General features: G+C 43.1%; 1 long non-coding RNA gene across 2 annotated transcripts; it reads right to left on the bottom strand.

Moving 5' to 3' along the window:
- Positions 1-4911: 4911 nt before the first annotated feature.
- On the bottom strand, positions 4912-7588 carry LOC134420472 (uncharacterized). 2 transcript variants are annotated; one of them, XR_010028363.1, is made up of 4 exons: positions 7378-7588; positions 6019-6165; positions 5641-5727; positions 4912-5555 (listed from the first exon to the last, which is right to left on the bottom strand). It is a non-coding gene; the product is annotated as an uncharacterized LOC134420472 (long non-coding RNA). The 2 variants fall into 2 exon arrangements; XR_010028362.1 differs by lacking the exon at positions 5641-5727 and having other exon boundaries at positions 4917-5555.
- Positions 7589-23572: the final 15984 nt, after the last annotated feature.

Raw genomic sequence — 23572 nt, 5'->3', positions numbered from 1 at the left:
ATACATGATGCATAAATTCCATTCAAACACAGGATTCTGTCTGGCCATCATCAACTTCTTCCTTCTAATCCTAACAGCCCCTTTGAGGCGGGAAGAAGTTCGTTTCTTCTGGTAAGAGAGCAAAAAATTCTTTTTTCTGAAAGATTCAGGTGTCCTGTGGCTGCTATCTGATGCGAGTGCCTCATTCCTTCCTTTAAAAAAACCTCACTGACATAGTTCTTCTTTTAACTACAAAAGTTACCTTTTAATTACAAGACTACATTTATTATTAAACTGTTAATACAGCACTACTAATCAATACACCAAAATACATATGGTAAATGTGAAAATGCCTGTATTTTATGATTGGCTTTTCGCAAATATTAAATGAATATTTTATGTGTTGTGTTAGAAAGTAATGCTGTATTAATTCTCTTAAGTACCATGTTAAATATAGTTTTAGGTTATAAAAATTGTTAAAATAGAAACAATGCCACGTAGGATACTTTTTTAAAGAAAGGACTTCCAGCGAGATAGCAGCCACACGACACCTGAATCTTTCAGAGAAAAATAATTTATTGCTCTCTTACCAGAAGAAACAAACTTCTTCCTGCCTCGAAGGTGCTGTTAGGATTCAGAGGAAGAAGCTGACACTGACCAGACAGAATCCTGTGTTTGAATGGAATTTATGCATCATGTATGAAGTGCATGAATATGCAATGGGCTATTGCTTTTAAGGGTTAATCTTTGTTAGCGGGGGTCCTTTTTCGGGCTCATGCTGCCCAGAAAAAGGTACCCAGAGGTCCGTAACTCTTTGTATTTGTTGTCTTGTATTGTCCTAATTCAAATTGTCCAAATTATTATTACTCTAATTGTATTACTATTTTTAGAACCATTTTATTACTACTAAACTTTTACAATTTTTCACACACCATAAGCACACGTACCTTTGCTTAAAACAATGCTTGCTTATTTCAAATACAATACCTGCTTGTAAGCCTTAAAACACAACACACAGAGCTCCATTCTTAAGCTTTAACCTTCCTAATATCTTGCTAGATAAACTTTCTGCAGCTTAGAGAGCTATTCAGACAAGCATTAATACACAGGCCATTGTTCTATTTGCCCTTGCTTTTTCTACAGTTTAAACAATTTTTCTGATGATCTATCTCATGGCGGCGCTCTACTCACAGTTCTGCTGTCTCTGAGGCCTGCCTTTTGCAGCTTTCCCAAACCCTTCTGATTTTATGGATTCCCACAGTAAATATCTGCATAGAGCCATATAATACGCACTTTTCATAACTCCGGAATCGGCAAGGTCCAAATCCCAGCCAAATCCCCCTCTTCCCCCCAAAAACCCTCCCGGAGCTGCCGCTTCCCCTCGGCGCTCACCTGCGGGACGCGGGGCAATGCGATGCTGCCGGGCCCAGCCGAGCTGCGGGCTCGCCGTGGAACCCCGCAATGCTCCTTCCCCGGCTGCTGCTCCTCCTCGGGCTGCTCCCTCCGTGCTGCTCCTGTTCCTGCTCCTCCCCTTCCCCTCTCCCTGCCCTTCCTCCCGCTCCAAGCCCGGATCCCCCTTTCGCTCCCCCTCTGTCCCACAGCCGCAGCGGCGCCGGCTCTGGGGTGTTGGAGAAGATGAAACAGGAAAGCCTTACAAATATGATTGTCTGGCAAAAGATTTTGAGAATATGGAAACTATAAGCGAGATTGAAATGAAAGCAAGCTATGAGATCCCTTAGTTACTGAACAACGGGAAAACAACGGTGTGGCCGCTGAAAGTAATCCCCTTTTGATGGAACAATTCCTTCTGCTTGCAGGCAGGTCCCAGGGTCAGAGCAGCCCCTACTGAAGGGGACCACAGAGGAGTTTTTAGGGTTTAAAATGTAGCACAGTATGGTAATGTAATGATTCTTATAGGTGGTATGAAAATGCTGTAGGATTTGTATCTTGTACTAGATTGGTTAGTGAGAATCAGAATATTCAACACAGAAGAAGATTTATTATATTGTAATGGGAACTTTGCTGTTTTAGCTCTTACCTCTCTTACTCTTGCTCTTACCTCTTGTCTCCTAGCTCTTGCCTTTGATGCTCTTACCCCTTTTACTCTCTTACGCTTTTACTCCCTTACCTTCTCATCCTCTCTCCCCCTCTCTTCTCTCGGGCCTGCTCCGAGCTGTGGCTGCAGCTCCAAGCAGGGCCCTGCACCCAGGCCCTTTGCAATAAACCCCAAATCCCAGCAGGGCCCTGCACCCAGGCCCTTTGCAATAAACCCCAATCCCAGCAGGGCCCTGCACCCAGGCCCTTTGCAATAAACCCCAATCCCAGCAGGGCCCTGCACCCAGGCCTTTTAAATAAACCCCAATCCCAGCAGGGCCCTCCACCCAGGCCCTTTGCAATAAACCCCAATCCCAGCAGGGCCCTGCACCCAGGCCCTTTGCAATAAACCCCAATCCCAGCAGGGCCCTGCACCCAGGCCTTTTAAATAAACCCCAAATCCCAGCAGGGCCCTGCACCCAGGCCCTTTGCAATAAACCCCAATCCCAGCAGGGCCCTGCACCCAGGCCCTTTGCAATAAACCCCAATCCCAGCAGGGCCCTGCACCCAGGCCCTTTGCAATAAACCCCAATCCCAGCAGGGCCCTGCACCCAGGCCTTTTAAATAAACCCCAATCCCAGCAGGGCCCTGCACCCAGGCCCTTTGCAATAAACCCCAATCCAAGCAGGGCCCTGCACCCAGGCCTTTTAAATAAACCCCAAATCCCAGCAGGGCCCTGCACCCAGGCCTTTGCAATAAACCCCAATCCCAGCAGGGCCCTGCACCCAGGCCCTTTGCAATAAACCCCAAATCCCAGCAGGGCCCTGCACCCAGGCCCTTTGCAATAAACCCCAATCCCAGCAGGGCCCTGCACCCAGGCCTTTTAAATAAACCCCAAATCCCAGCAGGGCCCTGCACCCAGGCCCTTTGCAATAAACCCCAATCCCAGCAGGGCCCTGCACCCAGGCCCTTTGCAATAAACCCCAATCCCAGCAGGGCCCTGCACCCAGGCCCTTTGCAATAAACCCCAATCCCAGCAGGGCCCTGCACCCAGGCCCTTTGCAATAAACCCCAAGTTCCACGACCTGGCTGCAGAGATCTCTCATCTCCGTCCATCCCGACCGTGCTACCCCCATCAATCCTGCACTGGGGCAGGGGGGGAAACCCCCAGAGTCCCCAGCGATGGGCAGGGGGCTCAGGGCTCGAGGATTAAGATGTACTTGTGTGATAAATAGGTATGATTCGTGCTGATAAAAATTGAAACAGCAATCAATATTGATACAGTAATTAATATTTGAGAATAATAAAATAGTTAATAGCTAAAAGTTGTAATGCCAAAGAAGAGAGGGAAAGGAGGGGCTCCACCCACCCCCCCTTCCCCAGCAGATGTTCTCAAGGACCACAGGAAAGAAGCTGAAGATACAGTTGCTAAAAATGACCAAGAACCTGGTTGGGTCCAAGAAAATGCTAATTATAAGGGACTTATTGCTTTGATATGTAGATGCACTGATACGTTAGTCTTGGCTTACATTGTACTGGCTTGGTGCGCATGTGTAACCCAAAGGTGAATTAAAGGAAAATGAAGAAGACTACAGGGCCTTCATCAGTGACGACCCCCAAAGACTTGTGTGACCACCAAACCGAGTGGTGGCGCGTGCGTGGTAAAGGTGGTGAGGAGGGCGGAGACAGAAAAGTGACGAACTGAAAATAGGAGGAGATGGCGTTTGCACATGGCATATAAGGGGTGACTTTCACTTGGCAAGCTTGTACGTGAAGTGGCAAGGGTCATTGAACCCTGCCCTCCGTACCCCGTGGTTGTTTTTGCTTATGCGCTATTATTTGAACCAAATTATCCCTTGTTTATACATTTTTAAAACTATTTAATTTAAATTGTTACTATTTTTAATATTTTTTGGCCTTTTTATGATGGGATAATTGGGCAAACATAACACTTGTAATTTTGTTGTTATGTCTAGGCTCTGAAGCAGGATTTGTCATTGTTGTGGAACCAAGATTTGTCAGGACCCAGGACATCCCTCTGGCTGTCCTGAGCAGCCCAGACCCCTGCCAGGGGGCTCAGAGACCCTGGCACAGAGCCCAAAATGCCCCTGTGGTTTTGATTATGACCCATGGAGCATATTACCAATCCGGTATGAAGATCAGCAAGCCACAACACTTTAGGTAGCATATTGGTGAAGCTATTACAGGATGGAAAAGTAGATTCTAGGGTTTTTGGTATGGGGGTTCAGTAGGGAAGATGGTGGGAACTGGATGTGTCCAGCTTTCTCCTTCTTCTTCTTGGCCTCCATCTTCTGCTGTGGTGTTGGCACTTACAGATTGGTTTAGAGTAGAAGCTCACTGTCTAACATAGGTGATGGGTATTGGAAAGTAATTGTAAACATTGTATATGTCGTTTTTAGTATAAAGACATAACACAGCCCTGGGGGAGGCAGAGTGCCTGGAACTGTCTTGCTGAGCTCACCTTGGCAGGACAGGAGAAAATTTTTTATAGATAAGATAAAATAAACAACCTTGAGACTGAGAAATGAAGAGCCCTGACTCCTTCTTCAAGCACCAGACTGGGAAAAGAGACTTTGGAACTTTTCTCAGGGTCACTCTGACCAGCCAGAGATCCTGACAAAGATTAACCAAGGATTAATACAGAAATAGATGTTCTAATCTATCCTTGCAGTTCTGCTGGTCCCTAGGAAGGCTGGTGGGTGATTTATGTCCGTGTTCAAATATTTAAAGCAACAACAAATAGTCCCACACTTTATATTTCAGATAAACAATTTAATGGCATCTTCACATTGGTTTCACATTCTTATAACGTGCATATTTTACTCCTTGTGAAGCTGAAATCTTTTTAAATACAAGTAATTCTACTGAAATTTTAGAAGTTTTGAAACCATTTTAACATACTGAAAACAAAACAGTCTAAAAAGACAGGTCTAACAGCCATTAAAATGCAGGAAAAAGCAAGAGGACTTCAGGTAAAAGAACATTCATTTAACAGCTACATTTCTTCCACTAAGTAGTTATATGTTAAGGAAAACAGAGTAAATGTAAAAGAACAGAAGTTCTTTGAAACCAGAATTTCTAATTTCTAAGCCAGAAGCAGCTTTGAAACAACTTTCTGTGTAGTTCTATTTATTTCCAAATTTAAAATTGGCTAATTTGTGTCCCAACATTTTGAAGCACAAGGGAGGAAAGGTGGAAGATGCTCTGCAGGGGTTGCAGTTATAGATCTCTAAAGTTTATATGTGTAAAGGAATGAACACAGTATTAAACACACTGAGTATGACAGAAAAATGCAACAAAGCACCAACTCTGAGAGAAAAACAGCCCTGCAAGCAATGCCAGGGCACTGGGCATTTCTGGATTTTAAGCAAAGAGCATCTTTACAGCATCTTTACAGCATCTTTAATTTTCCTTTTCCTGTCCATTTTGGAGAGCACAGTCCAGCCCGCCTCGCGCATCCTCCTCATGGTTTTGAGTTTCAGAGCAGAGCCTGGAGATTTCACACTGCATGGAGCTGGGCTCTAGGAAGGAAAATAAAGCCATCCTTTCGTTTCTGTAAACAATCTGATTAACTGCTTGGTTTAATCTTAGGAAAGGCTAACATACCTTTTTTGGTGCTGTGGAATGTAACTGTGAAGCTTGTGGATAATCTTTGTACAAATTTTTAAACATTTCTTCTTCCGAGACTATGCTCTAATAAATTAAAAAGTTACTTAGTCACACTATATTAAAAATACTTTTTCTTTCCCCCTAAGGATATTAGACTATGAAAAAAAAGATGTCATTATGAGGCATAACAGTTCAATAAAAAGAATGTTAATTATATACATACAATGACAATTCCAGAAAGAACCAATAAATTAAAAATATACACATAAATATTGGCTGGAATGTGGAAGCCCAAACTCTTTATTTCCATTCTCAGCCCCAGCAGTGAGAGCTGCTCAGAGCTGCTCAGCACATGATTTGTTCTCTGGCTCTTACCAGGAGGTCAGTGTGCTCAGAGCTGTCTGACTCAGTGTCCAGCTGCACAAGCACTTTCTGCTTTTTCCTGCTGCTCTGCCCTGCAGGCAGGTTTGTGCTTCTTCCACTCTGCATTTTATCCATTGGAGGAGTCTTTATAACACATGTCTGGGAAAGAAAATGTTTCTCTTTTTAGATTATATTTTATGGGGTAAGTATGGAATCTAAAGCCAAACTCAGGACCCAGTTGACAGTCTGAGTGTCCCAGAATTCACCTGAGAGAAATGGTGGAACTCTGATCTTTCCATCCAAACATGAAGCAAAGACCCAAACAAAGTGGGGTGGGGTGGAAATATCATTTTTTATATTATTTTTGTTGCCAAATGAGGAGAATGAAGGGGAAGCTATGGAAGAGCTGAGTTTCATGGCACATGGTATTTAAGTTCTCCGTGCTTATCTGCAGAAATTCAGGTTATTCTGAACTGTAGCCACTACATTGGACTCTATCAAACATCAAAGAAAATGGGAACAAAACTGCAGGAAAAGGCTTTCAGAGAAAGATTGATAGCTACATCAAGATTGGTGTTATTTAAAATAGTCTTTTCACTAGAAGTGAAACTGAGAAGCATTGAATGGTCCAGTGCAGTCCTTTTTTAGACAGATAACATCAAAATGGTGCTGGATTCCATTGTTCCAATGTGAAAACCACAAGTGAACTCCTGACAGGGAAGAAGGGTGAGTTCTGCAATCAGGACTACTTTGATACTTTGACCATTTTTACAGCTGTATCAGCTTTTTTTTCTTTCATAGAGGAAAAGTGCCTTTACAAATGGACACTTTTAAAGACTAAGTAAATCAGTTCTAGAGACATTAAAAAATCAACAACTGAGCAAGAAAAATTACACACTGGGAGAGCCCTTCCAGAAACTGCTGTCTAATATCTCCATGGAATGGTGTGACCCTTTAAAATCCCTTCTTGTCCCAGGGGGAAAAAAATCATCTACAGAGAAGTAAGAAATATAGGCAGAAAAATGCAACAAGAAAAATTCACTGTTAGGAGTTACAAAACTTCAATGTTGGACTGCCCAAGAGGCTTCCTGTACTGAAGGAGGCATTTTTTATTTTTATTTTAATTTTTGTTTATTTCAGGAATATAATTTGGAGATTTTCTATTTTTACATGAATAGATTCACTGTATAGATCTAAACAAGGTTTAGGAGTCAGGAACATAAATTTGTATTTTCTATAATTTAAAAAGATTGAAGTCAAAAGCATTCCAATGTCTTTTGTTGAATGCAAATAAATTCTCATGGCACTTCAATTGATTCTACAAATGTAAATATTACCAAATTGTAGAAGCAATTAAAAAGTTAAAGTTACCTTGTGTTTCTTTTCACTGTCAGGAATCACACTGCCAGAGTGCTCTTTTACAAGATTCTCCTACAAAAGAGTTATGTGACAGCAAGGAAATATTGATTTGAATTCAGTTGTTAAAAATCTTCTTGGTGTAATTACAGAGCACAGTCTACAATCGCAGACTGCTACAAAGTTCACACAAAAATATGACCAGGTTTGGTACAACCCCAGCAATCAAAAGTCACTGAAAAACTTTACAGTTTAGGGAATGTTTTTGCTTTAGCTAGTTAAAATTAACTAAAATAAAGGAGAGTTTTGCTTTGTTGTTTGTTTATTTGTATGTAATCTATAATCACAGACTGTTACAAAGTTCACACAAATACATGACCAGATTTAGCACAACCCCAGCATTCCAAAGTCACTGTTTTTCTGTTCAGTTTCAGTTCTTACCCAGCTCCTCCCACAGCACAAGCCCAGGCCACACCTCTCACCCCCACTGCTCAGTGAAAAAAAAACTCCACCTTTTCTTCCATTTCTGCTCTCAGCTGTTCCTTAAGAGATGACAGTTCCTGTTTCAAACATGACAGCTCATTTTCCTACAAACCATTAAATAAAGGACAGGGTTAACTCTGCACAGCCCAGAAAAAGGAAAACAGTCCCAAGTGAGGCAGTAATTAACAGGGACACTCAATAGATACACAGGATAATTCTATTTGCTTTTCAGCCCTATACTTGAAGCTTTGCTTTAGCTTGTTTAACAAAGACTGAAGCACTGTAAGAAACAGGTACTTGATCAGAAGTGTTCAAGGTAATACCTTAAAACCCTTGGGAGAGCAGGGGTGAGAGGGCACAATCTAAATATTTAAAACAAAAGTTTCCTATTCAAACATGACACACTACCTGGAGGAGCAGACAAAAACACACTGCTACTGCAATTTATTTTTAGAAACATTTTGAGTTTTTAGTGCCCAGAATAAGATCTGTTGCAGCAGGTTGGGTGGGACTGCTACTGGTAAAAATTAAAAGCACACTGGAAGAGTTCCCAGAGAATGTCTCTGGTGGGAAGACCCCAGAGCACAGCAGGAAAAGAAACTCTCTAAGCAAACTGAAAAAAGATCTTTAGAAGTCACAAACTGACTGAAGATCATATCTTTTGTCTCTCTGTGCTGTTGGTGGGCAAGAGGGAGGGATTGGAAAAAAAGGTGTTTTAAGGATTTTTTTAAATTCCTATTACTCACTTTTAATTCTATTAATAATTTTTTATACTATTTATTTTGAATTTGCTTTACGCTCAAAGTGTTTTTCTTCTAATCCTTATCTCAACTCAGTCCTTGAATTTTTCTTTCCCCTCCTCTGCTCAACAATAGCAGAGAAAAATGAGTAAATGTTTTTTTTGTGTGTGCCTGCACTTAGCCAGTATAAAACCCCTACACAAGGACATCAGCCCCTTCACTGAATTATTGACTGTTATAAATGGAACTCTGCAACGAGTTAAGTTGCCAAATTGGAATTTATTAATTACAGCAAGCATAGGTAATAAGCAAAGCAGCGCTGGGCGACAGGGGAGTTGTGGGGAGTCCAACTCCACCAACTGCCGCACCCAGTATCTCACAAGTTCCCTTTTTATACTAGTCCATTTCCGTAGACGTGTTCTTCCCTTGGCGCATGCTCCAATTGTTGCTAGGGGGTCGTCTTCTACCCTCTGGTGGTCGCTGGATGAAGGCTTGAAGTCTTCCTCAGGCCTGTACTCTTGACCTCGGAGCTCTTGCCTTCCATATATGGGGTGGTGTTTGGCTGGTTTCTGTTTCTCGGCTAGCTCTTCTTAGTTCCCAAAACCTTAGCCTTTCGCATGGTTAGTGTTTGCGCAATACACGGTTGAATTTAGCAAACAATAGTAACTTGATATATATTATTTTTAGGTTATGCGGTTATGTATTTCTTAATCATATGGTTGACCATGTATCTCTTAATCACAATCATACAGGGCTGACCATGTATTTCTCAATCACATGATTGTCTATATTGGGGTTTAGTGAACAGGGCTATCCGTTACAATCCCCCCTTTTTCTATTTATCATTCTGTTCACTAAACCTTTGAAGTTCTTTCCTATTTAAGTCCAAATAGTCCTCTCCTTCTACGGCACCTAGAGATTTATACTCTGTTTTCATCATCTTCAAATGGGCTGCTTCAGATTGGGAGTTCACTAAGCTAATTATTTTATTGAATATTCATGGCCCAAAGGGCAACCCTAACAACAGCAAGATTACCGGTCCGGCAATGGTGGACAACAAGGTGGTAAGCCATGGAGAATAGTTGAATAAAGATTAATACCTAATTTTGTTGGGATTTTCTCTCTTTCTCTCTCTTTTCTATTTGTTTGCATAATTCGGCCATAGTGTCTACTGCTATTCCAGTAGTATCTACATATGTGCAGCATTCCTCCCGAAAGGGCTACACAAAGGCCACCTTGTTGTAAAAACAGTAAGTCTAACCCCCTTCGGTTTTGTAAAACTACTTCCGAAAGTGATCGGAGCGAGTTTACCAATTCATTAATAGATTTATCAATTTTCTCAAGATCCTCATCTACAGCGGCTCTTAAAGCCTTAAACCTCTGTTGTTGATGTACAAGAGTTGCCGCGCCTGTTCCTATCCCAGCTCCCCCAATGGTTAATAATGCCGCAACCGTGAGGGCTGTAAAGGGTTCTCGTTTTTGCAAATGATGTTTTGAAATATGGCTTTGGGAGTACACGTATTCCCTGGGATGATAGATAATCCGGGGGACTATTATTACCTGTATGCAAAATTCATGGCTTTCATTAAAGGCTGTTATAGAGATACAGGGGGTCACGCCTAGGGTATTATATACCCATTTGGTATTAGCTGCCAGAATTAACCACTCAGCTGGTCTTAAGGTATCCTGCACCAATTTAGTTATTTGACACAAATGTTTCTTATTCCCTGGAACAGTTCCAATACATCTCCCTTTTCCGGTTACTTGTGATAGGGTAATTCCCGGAGTCCTATCCTGCCCTTTTTCCACAAACATCGTGCAAGATTAATCCCATTTTCAAAGTATGTTACCTCCCTCGTCAGCCGAAGTCACTTCTACCTGTTCTACCTGCGTCTTGTTATTTTCTATTTCATTCTCTACCCTTCCTAAGCTATTACCTGAGTTTGCTATCACATGGTTGGGTCCAACAGGTTCGGGGTCATAGGGAACAACTTCCTTTTTAATGAGTATCATCCCTCCTTGATCTCTCCCTGGTTGCCATATTTGGATTCCCCAGGTTTTTCCTATTAGCCAGCCTGGGTAATCTGGCTGAGTGACATTCATACATATATATAAACTTGCATGATCCTGAGTATACCCTCCCAAAATTGATCTGTCATATGCATATTGTGGAGGGGTACACCCCGGAGGGCCTCTTCCAACCTGTAAAAATCTGTCAGGTCCTTCCCCTGGGGTGAATCCCTGAGCTATTGTTTCACAGCCCCAATATCTGCAATAATTATACCCTGGGTAATTGCAATAGACTTTTCCAGGGTTAGAGGCTGGGCACATGTAAAAACCGATGTAGGAACCGACACTTGGGAGCGTAGTTCCCCAGGAGGTGATTAACTGCGTTAGGTTTACTTTAAATGAAGGGGGTCCCGTTAGTGTGATGTTACTGATCACAACCTGATCTTCCCACCTAATTAATGACCATTTAAAGGGCTCGTGTGTTTGAGAGTTACAATTCCCAATAGTTAACATTATTAAAAGTATTCTAAAAATTCCAAGGTAGTTTTTCCAATTGTCATAGCGGCTGCCATAATTTCCCTGTTCCAAATTTTGTCGTTTCTGATATTGTTGCTTTTGCTTAGAGTGGTCCCGAGTTTGTTCAGGTCTTATTCTAGGGCCCTCTCCCCCACAGTTATCAGCCCCTCTGCCTCGCCCATCAACTCGGTTGCTGCGAGCTATGGGGTGATCTGTCTTCTCGGCAGCAAGGGTAGTCTTCAGGAGGAGGTTTGTGCCCCTTTCTCCTAATTCGTTGGAGGTATCTAGACCACTTTGTGTCTTTCACCTGAGGAGCTAGACAGCTCAGATCAAGGATCCACCTCAGGCAAACCCCTGCAACAATTCTCGTTACGAATGGTGTTGGTTCGTTTGAGTGGTAACAATAATACTGGGGGTTTATTCCTTTAGCATAAATGCTCCACCAATTCTTGGAGCCTATTTTAAGGGTCCCAGATATTATTCGAAGTGCCAATGTCTGTTCAGTTAATTTTTGCTGTGTGTAATAACAGTTATAACATGTTCCCCTAGGGGGATAGCCGCTGCGACAATGGGTTCACCACCTTTCATTACATATTATACAAATAATACAGACAAATGGATTACAATTTCTCCAACACCCTTGAGCATTACATATAACCCTTATTTTGAGTTCGGTAATCCTTCCCCTTCTTCGATTATTTCTCCCGACTTCCTATCTACCAACAGAAAAGTCCGATATACCCAATCCCAATATTCATACATACACCCAAGGTCACTTATTACTTCTGAATTTGTTACAGGTATTCCTCCTTCTCATCACAGGGATCGTCTTTCTTGACTTCTGGACAATCTGTATTGCTTAAAGGGGAATTTATATCAAAGTCTCCATCCTCATGTTTTCCATTTACCAGTTTCACTTCCGTTGTCTTCAACAACTCCTCTTTAAAGACAGCTTTAAGTTGTTGCCGATCACTTACTCTCAGGGTTTTTCGTGCTTTAAAGATTTTTTCTGAGGTTCCTCTCTGCTATTCATCTTAGCCCTTGAGGTCTCTCGGTATTTCACTCACTTCCTACTCATAGTTCTTTGTGTTTTTGGTCCACTGGTCGGGGTGGTTCTATTGGTCCTTTTATTTGGCTCACATGGATCCAGCCTTTTTCTATGGTTCTAATTGCAGTGTCCGTTGTTAGTAAGGCTTAGCGTTGTTAGTAAGGCTTGGTAGGGTCCCTCCCACTTTGGTGTGAGGGGGCTCTCCCTCCAGCTACGGACCAGGTCCCAATCTCCACGCTCTACCTGATGTAATGCAAGATCCAAAGGAGGTCTTTGAGCAGTCATTCCCTTTTCCCATAGGGCTCTCCTGATTTCATTAATGTTATTATTATGAGTTGCTCCTTCTTTTATTTGTGCTATAGCCAATATAGCAGGAATCAATTGCTCTAAGTTCCCCACTAGTTCAATTGCTGCCGGAAGGGTCCTGTCTCCCAATCTCAAAGGTATCACCAAAAATCCTAGCAATATGTTCTATAATTAGCTGGCTAAATACATAATCATAGCAAGGCAAGTGAATCAATTGTCTCTCTTTCTCTTCTCCCTTAGTTATTCTCTGTCATGAGTTTTAACAACAAGTGTCAGGTGTTATCAATTCCAGTTTCTGGAATTGCAATTTTATAGTCAGCTGCTGGAAAAATTTTTTTTTTTTTTTTTTTTTTTAGGCTGTTTCCATCGATTTGGAAATTCACAGCCACTCCACGGTGCTTAGTTCCTTCTTAATAAATCAGGGTTAATATAAATCGTGTTTTAACAAAAATTTAGCTACTATTTGAACTGTAGCTCAAGCTGCTGGAAATGCTTCTAACTTACTGAGGTAATTGATCTATTATTACTAACAAATATTTTTACCGGTTTACTTTTTAAACAATTCTATAAAATCAACTTGGGTCTTTTCAAATAGCCAGTAGGCTTTTTGCATCCTCCAAAGGGAGGGCTTCTTAACACTTTCTTATTTACCTTTTAACAGGTAAGATACTCCTGGGTAATTTATTTTCCAATTCCAAATATCCCTACACATGATCACAAAAAAGTCTTTGTTTCCCAGTGTGTCTGTCTATACAAGTTATCTAAAATCTAATGTGCCACTGGTTTTTGGCATCATAATCCTGCCATCAGGAAAAACCCACTTTTCCTCCTTAAATGTTGCTCTTAATTTCCTTATAGCTGCCAATTAAGGTCGCTCTTTTTGCTTCTTTATCAGCCAAATTATTTCTCTAACTTTAATATCCCTCCCTCTCTGGTGTTCTTTTACATGAACTACTGCTATTTTCTTTGAGCCTTTTAAAGCTTCAAGTATCTGAATTATCAATCTCCCGTGTATTAATCCTTTCCTTTCAATTTTTATAAGTCCCCTTCCAAGTTTTTCTAAAAGTATGTACTACACTAAAAGCATATTTGGAGTCTGTATAAGTAGTCCCTTCTCGCCTTTTTAGTATTAATAATGCACAGAGTAATATATAAAATTCACAGGCTTGTGCTGACCAGGAGGGACTAAGGGGACCAGACTCCTCTATCCTAAACTTTTCCCACTTCACCTGAATGCCCACCTGTGTCATTAATTTCTAGATTATCTTCTTCAGTTAAAGAATGAATTTTAAGTTTTCCTTCACAGGGTGTTATCTGTAATTTTAAGACTATTATTAGATCTCTGCCTAACATATTATTCCCGGCCTCTGGCATTAACAACAAATCATTTACTTCAAATTTGTTATCTGTTTCAATTTGCACTCCTTTTATTACAGGAACAGGGAAAGCCTCTCCCGTAATTCCGATTATTGAAACTCGCTCACTACTTATCTCACATCCCTGGGGTAATTTTGCCACTGACAACTGAGAAACTCCTGTATTTACCAAAAATGCAAGTTTTTCGCTCTGAGGACCTACTCTTAGCTTTATCATCAAGGCCTCTTTTGGGTGTAATTCGGTCCTCTTCGTTAGCTCCCGCCCTCTCTGATTCTCCTGAGAAGTTTTCTCATCCCGGATCCTGACCCTACACACTCATTTGAAATGTCCCTTCCTTCCGCAGTAAAAGCAGGCTTTAGGCTCCTTCGTCTCAGTTTCCTGACCATTCCCTTTCATCCCAGTGTCCTGACTATTCCCCTGTCTTCGCTTTCCAAACTCATTCCTTCCTAACTCCTTGTTTGTCTCCCTTATGGTTGCAACCAAGTTGTTGCTTCTGGGCACCCTTATCTCTCCGTACGAACACGCGCTGTACCTCCCGCAGCAATTTATCCTCCATCTTGCCAATTATCTACCCTTTTCCAACCTTCGTCTACTTTCTTCAACTTCCATCTAATATAGAATCCTTCCCATGCCTATGCTATAGAATGCATCCGCAGCAGTGCCTGCCTAAGCTGTGAGTCTGGGTCTAGTGGGAGAGGGGGAGCCTGAGGGGGGGGTAGAGGTATTAGGGGGTCCTCCTCAGGAGAGTCCCTCTTCTTCTTCTCCTGTTTCTTTCGTTCCAATTTAAACACCAATGTATCTGGTTGCTTGACCCATATTGCTAATCATTTTCTTCTTGACTAAAGGGATTTTTACTGATGGGCCAATATACACTTCTAAAAATTTCTTTTCTCCCCAAATTTCAACACAATAGTGAATCGTCTTAGCTTTATTCTTCTCCTTAGTGCCCGGAAAATGTCTCCAATTTTCTAATGTCTCCAATTTTCTAACATAAACCCCAACGAACCATCTTTTGGCACCGGAGAAACCTAATGAAAATAGGGGGCTTGCTTTTCCCCTGTCCCATCCTTTCGGAGTGCCTCTCACACACAAATCACCACTCGCTTCCCCTTGTTCGTGGCCCACGTCCTCGCGGACTAATGGGAACCGCACTACTGAGGGTCCACACTCACTTGGGGAATCCGACTGTCGGTTCCCCTCTCATGCACACCTCACTTGCTCGCACTCCAGGATCCCTCGCCCTCCACGGGCTCATCTGGAGCATTCTTCTGTCCATCCTTTAACCGGACGGATCTCGTTTCTTCCGGAGTGCCTTTGCATTCCGGGACCCAAACTTACATGTCCTGCATCTTCGTCCGAACCCTGTGCACAGAAGATTAACGGGGTTCACCGGTGTCTCCTTTTGCTTATTACCTAAAGTTTTAGGTTCGTCGGTGGACGTATGGTAGGAAGGTCAGATGTTGGGCCACCTGAAAATGGGGTCGGGCGCCTCCCAAACACCGTCGCTCCCTCACCTATGACCATCCGAGTCATGGCACCAAATTGTTATAAATGGAACTCTGCAACGAGTTAAGTTGCCAAATTGGAATTTATTAATTACAGCAAGCATAGGTAATAAGCAAAGCAGCGCTGGGCGACAGGGGAGTTGTGGGGAGTCCAACTCCACCAACTGCCGCACCCAGTATCTCACAAGTTCCCTTTTTATACTAGTCCATTTCCGTAGACGTGTTCTTCCCTTGGCGCATGCTCCAATTGTTGCTAGGGGGTCGTCTTCTACCCTCTGGTGGTCGCTGGATGAAGGCTTGAAGTCTTCCTCAGGCCTGTACTCTTGACCTCGGAGCTCTTGCCTTCCTTATATGGGGTGGTGTTTGGCTGGTTTCTGTTTCTCGCCTAGCTCTTCTTAGTTCCCAAAACCTTAGCCTTTCGCATGGTTAGTGTTTGCGCAATACATGGTTGAATTTAGCAAACAATAGTAACTTGATATATATTATTTTTAGGTTATGCGGTTATGTATTTCTTAATCACATGGTTGACTATGTATCTCTTATTCACAATCATAAGGCTGACCAGGCTGACATGTATTTCTTATTCACAATCATATGGCTTTCTATATCGGGGTTTAGTGAACAGGGCTATCCATTACAATGGTGAACTCAGTGTTTTTGTCACAGGCATCATGATTAGCAGAGACTGAAATGCTCACAAGTCCTTGAGCACCAAGTCCAGAGGAATGAAAGACTCACAGACCACATTTGCAGCAGTCAAACACCACCCTGCTGCTGGTGCTGTTGAAATAGAATCAACTTACAGACCCCATCACAGAACTTGCCTCTGAAGTAGCAAATCAAATGAAAAAATCCACCAGGAGAACAAAAATACAGAACTTGGCTGGCTTCATTGCTTCCTCGGAGCAGCAGAAAATGGAGATGCCCAGAGGTATTTTGCACTGCTGCTGATCCCACTTGGAGCCCAGCCCTCTGCAGAGTCCCAGCGGGAGCCCAGCCCAGCCCAGGGAGCTCCCAGAGTGTACTGGAGATTCTCTTGGCATTCGGTCAGGCTTGCATTCCCCAGCAAGTCCCCAACAAAACCTCCTGTTTTCTTGGGTTAGAACAGGCACAATGAAAAACTCAGCAATGGCACAACTTCCCAGGCCACAGGGAAAAGAAAGGACAAGTTGTCAAGGAATCCAAACATTTGTCTTGCTTTGCTGCAGAAGTTGTGCTGCACTCACGGTGTGGAAAGCCAAGAGAAGCTGCAGTTGGGGGCACATCTTGTGACAGAAGCTGCACCTCGTTCTGCAGGAAAGGTTCTTGAAAAGGGCAGACAGGACCAGCAAGAACATTTCTGGAAAAGTGAAACAGCTTTCCAGAAGCGAAATGAAAATGGAAAGGAACAATCCGAGACATTTTCCTCTATTTCTGTGATCCCCCTTTCCATGTTGCACTGCTTCTCCATGCCATGAATTCCAAATGCATCTCACCTCTCAGATCGATGACTTAGCGAGTTTTAGACACTCTGTAAAATACCATGAGCTACACACAGTTTGCCTTGCCCTGGTTTTTTTGGAAAGCAATGCTGGAGCAAAAAGTGCAGTGCTTGGGTTGGGCACAAAACCTGCAGGCAGGGTATGTGCCCCGCCAGTGTCTGAGCCTCAGCAGGGACAATGCACAGCAGCGAGCAGGGGATTTGCTGTGCCCTGTGCAGGATTCAGGACTCTGGATCTGGGCTCAACACAGTGCAGTTCCCGTGTTTGGACAGACTCAGGGGCTGCCCCGAGGGCAGCGAACTGGAGAGTTCCTGGCTGGGAGAGGCCCCAGCAGAGGAGGGGATCTTGTCCCTCCTCGAGGCCCTTTATGGGTCTCCAGGCCCCTTTGAAGTGGAGGTTTTCTCTTTTTAGTGTTTTTTTTGGGGGGATCCCACCACTCCAAGGGTGTTTTTCCCTTCCCATTTTAGCGTGTTTGTGGGGCTGCAGCCACACAAGCCCCTTTCAAGGGGGGATCATGATGGCTTTAAGTGACATTTTTATGGGGCCCCCACTCCAAGCCCCTGTAGGGGATGTTTTGCCTCCCAGGGTGATTTTTGGGGTTCTCTCTTCCATCGCCCTTTAAGGGCCACCACCATGGTTGGGTCCCACTATAAGTCCCCTTAAAAGGGCAACACCACTCCCGTTGATTCCTGGGGCAGGGCTGTCTGTGCAGCCCCACAGGTGCCAGGGGCTCTGCAGGAGCTGGCAGAGGCTGCCCAGCAGGGAGGCCATGGGGCACAGAGCCCCAAGGCTGCTGTGGGCACCGCGGCACAGGGGCCATTCCCAGCCGCAATGCTCCTGGCCTGGGCTGGGCCTGCACAGGGGCTGGGCCACCATGGCTTGGCCAGCACAGGGCCACAAAGGGGCCACGCAGCCGCTGCCGGGGCTGACAGCAAGGCCAGGCTCACACAGGGAATTGCTGAGCATGGCCTGCGCTGGTGTTAAGAATAAGAAGCTTGACTAGGCCAATATTCAAGCAGCAATCAATTTATTATTTAATATGGTAAAGTGTGAGCAATACAGCGCTGGGTACAGTGGGGGAAGTTTTCCCTCCAACTGCACGCTGATAATTGAGGGTTACAGGTATTTATAGGGGTAGTCATCAGCTTTTTTCAGCAGTTTCTATTTCCAATCTTTTACTCATCAGCAATTTTTATTCCAAATTATTACATCACAATTCTATACACAATTTTGATTTTAATTTCTCAGGATGTATGTCAAAGGAGTATCCCCAGATGGTGACGGTCCAGTTTCCGAAAGAAGAAAGACGAATCCCATCTGCTGGGGTCCAGCTCCCCAGGTGTTTGTCCACATTTTAATTGCAGAGACTATAAATCTCGTAACAGTGATGTCCAGCTTCCCTTTGGTCAAAACCATAAACCCTTGAGGTGATGTTCATCTTCCTTTCTCAAGCTGTTTTTCTCTGCTTCAATAAGGTGTGAGATAGGCATATTTCCTTTATATATATTCCAAAGCTACAGTTTCAAAGATACAAGTAATATTCTAAAATTATACTTCAAAAGGTTATTATTGCAGAACTCTTTCTGGATTACACAAGCAAAAAGCAACATCTTTAACACCTTAATTCCAATGTTCCTGAATCAACCAGGGTTAATTGCAAACAAAAGATAGGTTCAAAGGCCTTTTTCCATGCTTTATTTTTCTCAGTTATTATTAGAATTCGCAACTATCCCATTGTCAGTGTCCACACATTTTGCATTCACAAGTACACACGTCAGCTGTTTGTACCTGACATGAAACACAGCTTTGCATCTCACAGTCCCCCCTCTGCTTGTATAAATTTTCATTTATCTTACTCATTCGTGTCTGGGCTTCAAATCTGGCCAAAACTTTGGAAGCTTTCTCTTTTTGGTCTTTTTTCTTTAATTTCATTATTTTGGTTATCTTAGCTCTTTTCTCAAATCTACCAACTTCTCCGGTAGCCAATTCCGAGTCGGTTACTGCAATCTGCATGCTTTGAATAACTGAATGGATTAGTCAGATAAAACATGGAATAAGGCAAGGTAGAAACAATAACCCAGCTAATGAGCACAATATCAGGAACCCTATTTTCTTCCACCAAGTTCCTCCTCCAAGGATCTGGTCCCACCATGAGGCTTGAAGAATGGAATTCCGTTTTTGGACAGGGACATGAGCCACTCCTTTGATCTCTCCTGCCAAACCCCAGATGGTTTCTCCGTAATGATCAATCTCCACCTTTCCATCTACGGGACAGTTCGCTGTAAGCTTTTTGTCCACAAATCCAATATATACAATTTGGGGCTTTCCATGGGTCATTTACACCCTCAGGTTTTAAATTTTCTCCAACCCAGTATAATTTGCCACCCATAGTGCACATCTTTAATTGGTTATGGTCATAGCACACTTCACTAACATGGGAATGTGACATGAACATTGATTCCATTTTTCCCCCGATCTAGACAGTATTATTGCATTTCTCACAGACAGCTGGAGCAATAGGCTCTGATCCTGCAGCTCGCTCGTGGATTATGTGGAGTTCAGGAGTGAGGCTAAGGCCCATTGCCTGGGATGCAATGATCAATACAGTGAAATAATCCTCAAAGGGTTTAACTCTCTACCTCTCTCAAGGCCCCTTGGGTTGCATCCAAGGGCTGAGATGTAGATCTTCTCGGTAGCAGAGTTTATACCTTGGGATTTAGTCACTGATATCTTTTGTTTCATTTTTGCCTTTTGCCTCATGAGCCTTCAGATCTCTATTTATCGTGGTTGTGGCCCGATTCTTTTTAATTTAGGCCAATTGGCCCCTGAGTTCGGGGCATGTGCGACTACAATAGGGTTGGTGTATGTGCCTCCCCCTCTTCCGGCAATACTTGGCTTCCTGCTATCTTATGCTTTAATTTGATTCTCTATTTTTTCATTTTTTCCATCAATTACAGCAGAGAGCATTAGAGATCTGTCCCCTTGGTAGGTTTGTATACCAAAATTCTTCACACTCTATACACTTAAAACAATCCCATGGATAACACTTACAGTTTAGAGTAGTACATTCTACCTCTCGTGAATACAAATGGTTTTGCAGCTTAAGGTAGGAGCGTTTTTGTGACATACATCAGTCTTTTTTTACCTTGATTTTCAGCTCTCTGGGGGTAGATGCAGTTCTCCACTGGGATTCAACAGATGTCTCGTTGGTGGTTCCATCTCTGTCAGTGGTTCCGCTGGTCCTTTGACCCGCGACGCCTGGGTCCAGCCTTTTACCACAGTTCGGACAGCTGTATCAGTGGTCAGCAGAGTTAAATATGGACCTTCTCACCTGGGAGATAAACTTTCTTTCTTCTAGCTTTTATTCAGCACCCAGTCACCTGATTTTATTTGATGTATGCTAAATCCGAGAGGGGCTGATTGAGCAATTACCCCTTTCTCCCTTAGTTCTAGGACATGTTGTCCCATCTTCTGGATGCATTTTGAATAGTCATATCGGCAATCACTACTGATGTTTGGGGTACTTCCTGGGAATAAGGCATTCTATAAAGAATCTCATATGCAGAAAGTCCCGTATCTGCATTTGGAAGTGTCCTTATATTAAGCAATGCTAAAGGTAAACACTTTACCTATGACATTTGGGTCTCAATCATTAATTTTGTTAACTACTGTTTTATAGTTTGGTTCATTCTTTCCACCCTCCCAGAGCTCTGGGGGTGCCAAGGGGTGTGATATTCCCAGGAAATCCCCATGGCTTGTGTTACTCCTTTTTATGATGCTGGAAGTAAAGTGGAAGCCTTGATCAGAATCAATGGCCCTGATAACCTTAAATTGAGGAATTATTTGTTCCAACAATATTTTAACCACAAACTTCGCTGTGGCTCAGGCAGCTGGGTAGGCCTCCACCCAATGAGTCAGTTGATTTACTAATACTAACAAGTATTTCCTCTGCCCCCCCTTGGTAATTCAGTATAATCCACCTGAACCCTTTCAAATGGTCAGTAGGCTATTTTTCTACCGCCGGCTGGAGCTTGTCTCATTACCTTTTTGTTAACCTTTTGACATGTCAAACACCCCTGTGTTATTTGTTTTGCTATCTCAAAAATTCCAATACATCCATAATATTTTAAAAAATGATCACATAAGGCTCTTGTTCCCCAATGAGTATGTTGGTGCAACTGGCTTAAAATCCTTCTAGCATAAGCTTTAGGTAAAATCTCTCTCTCATCTGATAGTATCTATTTTCCCAGCTCTTTCTTAGCTTCTAATTTTTTTATAGCTTCTTCCTCTTGAGTACTATAACTTTTTGGCAGCTTCTCTTGAATTTCCACTATAGTGTTCAGCTGGATAGTCTCTTTTAGTTTACAAGCTGCCTCTTTTTCTTCTTACTAAGCAGCTTGACCCTCGTTTATGACCTCATACATGTACTACAGCTATTCTCTTAGGTCTTTTCAGGGCTTCAAGCACTCTGATTTTTAACTGATCCTGATGGATCAGTTTCTTCCCTTGAGTGTTTATCAAACTTCTTTCTATCTAGATGTTTGCACAATTCCAAAAGCATATTTTGAGTCTGTGTAAATTGTCCTCACCTTATCTTTTCTTAATGAAATAATCAGGTCCCTTCCCAAAAGATTGCATTCTGCTTCTGAAACTAGTAATAGATCACTAATATCCACTTTTCCTTTTGCTTCAATTAGTGCTTGTTCAATAATGGGAACCTTAAAGGCCTCTCCTTTTGCTTTAATTACTTGAGCAGTTTTCCGGCTGATTTTGCATCTTTTTGGTAATCTTTGCACTGTTGATTGTTCAGCAGCCGTATCTACTAAAAGGGTGACTTCTTCACCTTCGGGAACTGCTCTTAATTTTCCTCTACAAACAGTTTTTGATCTGCCTCTCACTTCCTGCAAACCCTTTTAACATGTCCTTCCATACCACAGTAAGAGCAGGTAGGTCTTTTAGAACCCTCACCAGTAATTTTTCTCATGCTTTTAGCATTACTTGAAGATGCACTACTGTTCTGAACCTCTTTTACTGCAGCCATGAAAACCTTAGCTTTAGCTTTCGCCTTTTCTTCATCTCTCTCTCTGTGCTTCCCTTAACAATTCTTGCAAACCTCTCTCCTGCCAGCTGTCTAACTTTCTAAGTTTCCTTCTAATATCCTCCCATGATTTTGCCACAAACTGAGTTTTGATTAATGCTTCTCTCACTGCTGTATCAGGATCTAATCCCAAATACATTTGTATACTCTTCCTTACTCTTTCTAACCAATCTATGGGTGACTCATCTTTCCCCTGACGTTCATTCAGGGCCTTGCTAATATTCTGCCCTCCAGGAACTGCTTCTCGAATTCCCTGAATAATTATATTCCTGAGATCTACCATATTCTGCCTATCTTGGTCATTGTTATGGTTCCAGTTAGGGGCTGCCAGGGGCCATTTCATTTCTCCTAAAGGTCCCTGCTGGTGGTCCCTATCCCAAATTCTCATGCCAGCCTGTCTTATCAACTGCCTCTCCTCTGCTGTAAATAAAATACTTAAAATTGACTGAATCTCCGTCTGGGTCTTAGAAACTGATCTAGCCTTTCAGACACCCCCAGAGGATCTTCAAGTAACCTTCTCATCTCTTTTTTTAAAAGCCCTTACATCCCTGGTGTTTAGGGCTACTGACACATACCCAATGACTGGTCTCCCTTGATTTCCTACTAATGGTACTTCTCTCAATGGGTACAGCTGCCCCCCCTTCCCTTCTTTATTGCTATCCCCACTGCTTTCTGCTCGTGCCCTTTCCTGGCTTCTCATTCTGTGTGCTAGTGGTGAATCACGTACCGGGAGCAGAGCCACCGGGGCTTGTGGCAGCGGGAGTGGAGCCACCGGGGCTTGTGGCAGCAGCAGTGGAACCACCGGGGCTTGTGGCAATGGGAGCGGAGCCATCGGGGCTGGTGGCAGCGGGAGTGGAGCCACCGGGGCTGGTGGCAGCAGCAGTGGAACCACCGGGGCTTGTGGCAATGGGAGCGGAGCCATCGGGGCTGGTGGCAATTGGAGCATAGCTACCGAGACTTGTGGCAGTGGGAGTGGAAGCACTGGGGCTTGTGGTGCGGGGGGTGCTGGAATGGGTGCAAAGGGTGCCGGGTTAGGTGCTGGATGAGGCACCTCTGCCAGTGCAGCTGGCTGTGGTAGATAAAGGGGGGGAAGGTTATCTAAGGGGTCCCACTGATCCCTTTCCTTTTTGGTTTTTAATGCATACAGGGGACTAGGCCAGGACCCATGCCATAAAGCAGCATAATCTCTTTCTTCTTGGTTAATAGAGTCCTTTTTATTTACATAGGCATTCAAGGCCTTATAGATCCATCCTTCAGATGACCCGTACATTGGCCAGTATAAATTATCAGGTCGTATCATTTCCTTAGTCCATTCTACCACACAATATTGTATCATTTTCTCTTTACTTTTTCCTCTCCTGGATTCATATTTATTCCACAATTTTAACATTACCTAAAGGGGGCTGTCCTTGGGTATATCTGGCAAAATGTTCCCTCTTTTTCCAGTACTTTCAGTACCTTTATTTTCCTGCTGGTTTATACCAGCTCCTGGGTTTTGCTTTGGCATTTACCCATTTTTCCCGAATAGGTGTTCCCTCACTCATCTTGAGCTCATTTGTTCAGACTTTAGTCCCTTCTTGTCAGGAATTTCCTTAATATAAAGTCCCTTCAAACGCCTCCTACCTCTGATTTTCTAAAAGGAATAA

This window comes from Melospiza melodia, chromosome 7 (assembly GCF_035770615.1).
Source record: "Melospiza melodia melodia isolate bMelMel2 chromosome 7, bMelMel2.pri, whole genome shotgun sequence".
Lineage (NCBI taxonomy): Eukaryota > Metazoa > Chordata > Aves > Passeriformes > Passerellidae > Melospiza > Melospiza melodia.
This window is presented reverse-complemented; position numbering and strand designations above follow the sequence as displayed.